The sequence below is a fragment of the Panthera pardus genome, unplaced genomic scaffold (genome assembly GCF_024362965.1).
Source record: "Panthera pardus isolate Hobbes unplaced genomic scaffold, ASM2436296v1 HiC_scaffold_13, whole genome shotgun sequence".
Lineage (NCBI taxonomy): Eukaryota > Metazoa > Chordata > Mammalia > Carnivora > Felidae > Panthera > Panthera pardus.
Genome location: NW_026526688.1, coordinates 151,614,213 through 151,621,389, shown reverse-complemented (window position 1 = coordinate 151,621,389; position 7,177 = coordinate 151,614,213). Strand labels below are relative to the sequence as shown.

Genomic DNA, 7,177 nt, shown 5'->3' with positions numbered 1-7,177 from the left:
AGCATTTTTCACAAAACTAGAATAAAGATTCCTAAAATTTGTATGGAACCACAAAAGACCCCAAACAGCCAAAGCAATCTTGAAGAAGAAAAACAACACTGGAGGTATAATAATCCCAGATTTTGAGTTATACTACAAAGGTGTAGTAATGAAAACAGTATGGTACTGGCACAATGTGTCTATAGACACATAGATCAATAGAACAGAGTAGAGAAGCAAGAAATAAACCACGATGATACAGTCAATTAATCTTCAATAAAGGAAGCAAGAAAAAAATTGAAAAAAGACATTCTCTTCAAAAATTGGTGTTGAGAAAACTGGACAGCTACATGCAAATGAATAAAACTGGACCACTCTCTTACACCATACACAAAAATAAACTTAAAATGGATTAAGGACCTAAATGTGAGATCTGAAATCATAAAAGTCCTAGAAGACAGCACAGGCTGTAATTTCTCTAACATTGGCCATAGCAACATTTCTCTAGATATGTCTCCTGAGGCAAAGGAAACAAAAGCAAAAATAAACTACTTGAACTACATCAAAATAAAAAGCTCTACACAGCAAAGGAAAGAACTATCAAAACTAAAAGTCACCCTACTGAATAGAAGATATTTGCAAACAATATATCAAACAAAGGGTTAGTATCCAAAATATATAAAGAACTTACACAACTTAACACACAAAAGAACAATTAAAAATGGGCCTACGATATGAATAGAAATTTCTCTAACAAAGACATACAGATGGCCAATAGACACAAGAAAAGATGCTCAAAATCACATCCTCATGAGAGAAATGCAAACCAAAACCACAATGAGATATCACATCACACATGTCAGAATGGTTAAAGTCAAAACCACCAGAAACAACAAGTTGTTGACAAGGATGTGGAGAAAGGGGACCCCTCTTGAACTGTTGGTGAGAATGCAAACTGGTGCAGCCACTGTAGAAACAATAATGGAGGTTTCTCAAAAAATTAAACATAGAACTACCATATGATCCAGTAATTCCATGTACTGGGTATTTACCCAAAGAACATGAAAGGGCCAGTTCAAAGGGATATATGCACCTCTATACTTAATGTAGCATTATTTACAATAGCCAAATTATGGAAACAGCCCATGTGTCCATTGATAGATAAATGGATAAAGAAAAATATATATAGTATATATGGTATATGCCACACACACACACACACACACACACACACACACAATAGAATATTAATCAACCTTAAAAAGAATTAAATCTTGCCATTGGCGACAACATGGATGAATCTAAACAGTATAATCTCAAGTAAAATAGGTCAGTCCGAGAAAAGCAAATAGCATAAGATTTCACTTATATGTGGAGTTTAAGGATCAAAACAAATGAAAAAAGGAAAAAAAAAGAGACAAACCAAAACACAGACTCTTAACTACAGAGAACAAACTGACAGCTACCATAGGTGAGGTGAGTGGAGTAATGGGTGAAATAGCTGAAGGGGATTAAAGAGTACACTTGATGAACACTGAGTAAAGTACAGAATTGTTGAATCACTACATTGTACACCTGAAACTAATATAACAGTGTATATTAACTGTATTGGATTTTAAAAATCTATTCATAAAAAAAGAAAAACATTTCCATTTCTTTGGATCTCAGTTTTTCCAACAGTGTCTTCTATAGCCGTACAATTTATGACTCCAAGTTGGTTTGTACTAAAGAAATTACAAAGGATTCCTGGTTTTTAATCCATGAAAAGTCAGGCTATAAAATCTGGTTTCCTCCAGAATGTGAAGGTTTGGAATACAGATACAATTCTGTGGTAGACATTTTTGGGTTGTTTGTGCATTCATAATGAAGATGCCCTCTCAGGAAACTCACCCCCTTTGATGGCATTGCATGCATAGGACCCTAGCGACTGCACTAGTAAATGACACAAATTCTATTCTATTCTATTGCCTGACCAAGAATAATTGGATCCAGTGTATGAACCTGGACCAAATAAGAACAATCAGATTTTCTTCTTGTGTACTTACTGGGTCTGATAAAACTTTGTGCAAATGCACCCATAACATGGGAATCTAGAATCCTGGATCATCATTTATTACTGTGTAGGCTGGAGAGCAGAGGATAGGGAGAGGAGAAGGGAGAGGAGAGGTGCAGGAAAGGAGAAAGAGAAATTCATCTTATAAACCACAAAGAATATAACATTTTGGAAATCTACATTTTCTATCCAGAAGGTGAGGTCAAAAGTTGAGGGTTGCAGTTGCCAGTCTACTTATTAAATTCATTTTCTTTCTTTCTCTCTCTCTCTGTCTCTCTCTTTCTCTCTCTTTTTGCTTGTTTGTTTTGCTCTGTAATAGATTTGTGAGGGTGCAGAAAGATATAATTTGGTTGAAAAGACCAATAGCATGTATGCCGCAAATTTTAGGAAATCACTGACATCATGCTTTTTAGCCAATGATGTACATATAGTAATTTTTAACTTAAAGTAGACAGTTCTTTCGATATGAGTAATTCAAACGTGTTTAATAAGATGACAACAACAATAAATCCTTAATATGTGTTATGTTCTATTGCAAGGACATTACAAATAATGTAATTATTCTAAGGACATTTCAAATTTATGTAATCCTTGTAACAATCCTGTGAGATAGGCGCCATCACCTGTCTCCACTTTTCAGATGAAGAAACTGAGCCACAGTGGTTAACTAACTTGCTCAAGGCCACCCAGAATTAAGCTGTTATTTTCACAAAGACTATCTGATTCCCGAGTCTGTGAGTGTAACCATTATTCCATACCTAATCACAAATGAAAGGAGAGATCTCTCAACAACTTCTCATCCCTACCCCAATGTCTATAGTCTTCACAGGAACTATACAGTATTGATCATCCCTTTTGCTTTCTTTGTCTGCCACTTTCCCCAATTTACTAGCTCATTCTTTTTTTTTTTTTTTTTTTTTTAACATTTATTTATTTTTGAGACAGAGAGAGACAGAGCATGAACAGGGGAGGGGCAGAAAGAGAGGGAGACACAGAATCTGAAACAGGCTCCAGGCTCTGAGCTGTCAGCACAGAGCCCGACGCGGGGCTTGAACTCACGGACTGTGAGATCATGACCTGAGCCGAAGTCGGACGCTTAACCGACCAAGCCACCCAGACGCCCCTACTAGCTCATTCTTAATGGCATTTAGATGTGTTAAGGTTTCCCAAATCTTACAAATATATAAATGCCTCTATTTCACTTACTCTTATCACTAAGCAACTTTCACATTTTCTTTATTCTCTTTAAAGCTAAACTTGTTAAGAGAATTGACTATACTTATTAACCTTACCCCTTTAATTTATTCCCCAAACACATTCCAATCCACAAATGTAGCTGCAACTTCTTCAAAAGATTTTACTTCTAAGTTCATTTTTGCCCTTTGTCACTGAACATGATAGGATTCTTAAAAATCCTTTTTATCTTGACATTTCAGTAGTTTTTAACACAGTAAAGGCTTTTATTCTCTTGGCTAAACTGGTTTCCTTGTCTACTTCTTAACAACTACTTTTCTGCCACCTTTGCTGGCTTATCACTCTAAAATGAGCTTGTAAATTGTAGAGTTATGTTCATTTTTGGCATTACATTTGTTAAACTTAATTGCCATTTTAAAATATTTTTTAAATGACACTGGTTTGGCAGTAAAACAAAATGGATATTGTGAATGCAGAAATGCCTGTGAATAGCAATGTGGCATGAGTTTGATAGTGCAGCAAGTGTAAGTCAATGGAGAACTCACTGCATCTCCACATTTACTTGCAAAGTAACAATGAATTTCTTTATGATGTCTGAAAAAGAAGGATACTAACAATAGATGAAGATGAGTTATATTTTGTTACTGAATTCTGTTCACAGAAATTGCCTTTCACATGCTAAGCTGGAAATTACTGGCACCCAGATTGTAGAATGGAGTTCAGTGACTTGGAAGAAAATTTTGGAAGCAAAAATAGAGTGCATTGTAAGAAATCTTAGAGCATTAACATTCCTGATAACATAGAAAATGATAGTGTGTGTGTGTGTGTGTGTGTGTGTGCGTGTGTGTGTGTGTGTGATGACATCAATACCACCCAGGGGAGCTTGACTGTGAATAGAAAACATTTTTAGGAAAACATTATCCAGTTGATTTCTCTTCTATTTACTTTCTATGTATGGCCAAGAGTAGTTATATGATAAAATCTGTCTAACTAAATCTTTAAAAAGTATAACATATAAAAAATTTAAGTGACAAAAAAGCACTGCATTGCCGTTTACTAGTTTTTTTTCCTAGTAATATAAAATAGCACATTTTATAACTGATGGCATTTCCAATTTGATGAAATACAGTATCATACCATTTATAATGTCTGATTATTTGATTTACTCTCCATCTTCTCCTCTAGATTATAGACTCAATGAAGATATGGACTCTATTGTTTACCATTCTATCCCAGAGTCTCCAACAATGCTTGACACATAAAATGGGTGAACTTCTTCTCATTCAAAAATATAAAAAAGAATGGGTTTCATTGTTGGTGTTCTGAGATTTCTATTGATCAGAGGCCTCTGACTTTGGCACAGTATGCTGTTTTTGCTGTGGTTATCTGTGAACATTTCAAGTTCTGTGTACAGTGACATCAGAAGGGACTTCCTAATTTAAGAAGTGTTGAGTTCTTGAAGCTCATCTTCCTGGGTTTAAATCACATCATCAGTCAATTCTTCTGACATTATTTACTCTCACAATCCCTTAAGCACTTCTAAATTTACATAGAACTCTCTGCATTGTTCAGTTAGGTTTCGCAATGTTTTTGGCTTTCTTGAGATATTCAAAGTGTTTTCCCTCCTGCCTCTAGAGAACCATCAATTCCATTCCGTTGGAGTATTTATATCCCTATAAATTCTCTTCAACCCACTTGATCTTTTTGACAGAATTCTGTCTTCTTTTCATATATATTTTTTTTCTTTCCAATATGTCAGCAGCACAAATAATGGAGACAATAAAGTTACATCTGACTGGATTCTGGATAGCCACCATAAGATGGTTTTGTCTGGCTCTATAATTAAAACCTTGTGATCCTACTAATGACACATTACATAGCACACACTTGTTAAGGTTAAAATCAGAAGTTGTGACCACCACATGGATAAAAATTAGTTATATTCCAAATATTACAAAATCGTCCTATAGAAGCCAGCAACATTACACTAACTCCACCTTTACCTTGTCTCCCTAAGTTTCAGCAGCCTGTGAGCAGATAAGACATTATACTGGCAGCCCACCCCCCAGAGCAGATGGAAGAATGTTAGTGCTCAACAAAGGCCCCTGTGTGGTATTTTAGAGAGTGTTTCACATTTTCTTGCAAACAAGTCTGCTCCCACCAACTGCCACCACCATGCTGCTGTCTCCCTCTGGGCATTGGCACTCATCTAGTCATCTTTACATTATCCACTCGGGCCTCTATGAAATGTACTGCTGCTTTACTGGGCACCACAATCTCCTGCCACGAGCTATGGTCACTCTGCCAAATGCCTCTGCTTATGCACAAAAGTGTGAGTGCCAAACGAACAAGGTTGTTTGTGAAACAGCACTGTGCAATCCTCTGAGTTACACTGTGGCAGGGTGGAGAGAATGTCCTGCTATAAATATTTTAGTCAAATGGCTTTTGCCCTTTTGACTTATTATTCATGTCTTCATGGAATTCTAGGGATGGAAGAGACGCTGGAAGGATTAAGATTCCAGAATCACTAACATCCTTGATGAAAAAGCTGGCTCCAGAGGCGCCTGGGTGGCTCAGTCGGTTAAGCCTTCGACTTCAGCTCAGATCATGATCTCGTGGTTTAAGGGTTCTAGCCCCTTGTCAGGCTCTGTGCTGACAGCTCAGAGCCTGGAGCCTGGAGCCTGGAGCCTGCTTTGGATTCTGTGTCTCCCTCTCTCTCTGCCCCTCCCCCCTCATGCTCTGTCTCTCTCTCTCCTTCAAAAATAAATAAACATAAAAAAAAGATTTTTAAAAAAGCTGGCTCCATGTAAGTGGGTATAATAACTCCCTATGGCTGGCTCCTTTTTTTGCTAAGGATGGGGTGTCCTAGAAGGCTCCTCAGCCACTTCTCTTAGGTCTGCCCCAACTGTTCCTAGAATATCTTTACTGCCTAGACTCAAGTTTGACACCTGCTTAGAACGTACAATTACAACATGGAAAATGCACAATGCTAGCTGACTGGGTGATACAAAAAGTATGTTTATGTCTTCTTTTTGTGGCTTATATTCTAATTGGACAAAATTATCTTACAACCAATTTTGAAGGAATTTTAAAATGTCAACTTTGTACAGCATTCATATTTTTCTTTTTACCAGGAAATGTGGTTTTTCTTTGACCTGATGCTGGTTGTAGCCTTGAAATTCCTTTAGTTAAAAGTGCTTGTTGTAGTTAATAGTATCATTCCCATAGTGATTGAGACTGAAACAGGCTGCTGTTTGGGGCACACTTTTGTCTGCAGATGTTCCCAAGTTCCAATTAGCAATAATCGCGCCTCGGATAAACCTCATTGGCTACGATACTGCCACTGCGCAAAGCTGAGATGTTTCCAAGTTCCAATGACAGTTCTGGTACAGAATCTTAATGCGGCTTAGACTAGTGTTCTTCTCATCCTGAGATCTACCTATAAAATTGGGTTAAGGGGCTTCTGAGAATTATTTACACTTCATTGAGGGTTTAGAAGGAGTAAGGAAGAACGAACGCATTCAATGATACTATCCCTTTGTTCTGTGATATTGTAGTTTTTTGGAGCTAAGACAAACACAGCCAAGTTTAACTAGGAGAAACATCCCTTCCCTATTTACCTATAATGCTTTTCATACTTCTGTGCTAAACAAATTCACGTAGCTAGGCACACTCAGACATCTAGCAGCCAGAAGGGAAATAATCCCTGCCTTTTATATGGAAAGAGACTCTTTGTCATCCTTTCCAGATAAATCATTCCTAGTAAGTGAACAATTTGTCTCTTTAGAACAATGTATTATTTTTTTCTACTATTACTTACCATGAAAGATTATTAGAGGCAATATTTGTCCTGTGAGAAATAATACCATAATGAGAGCTTTTGATATATTAAAGATATTTAATTCATTTTTTTTTTCACAAGAGTGATCCAGAATAAATAATAGTGGGGCA

General features: G+C 36.8%; 1 pseudogene; it reads right to left on the bottom strand.

Annotated features, from left to right (window-relative positions):
• Positions 1-6,510: 6,510 nt before the first annotated feature.
• On the bottom strand, positions 6,511-6,581 carry LOC128776706 (U4 spliceosomal RNA; annotated as a pseudogene).
• Between the last annotated feature and the right edge of the window lie 596 nt (positions 6,582-7,177).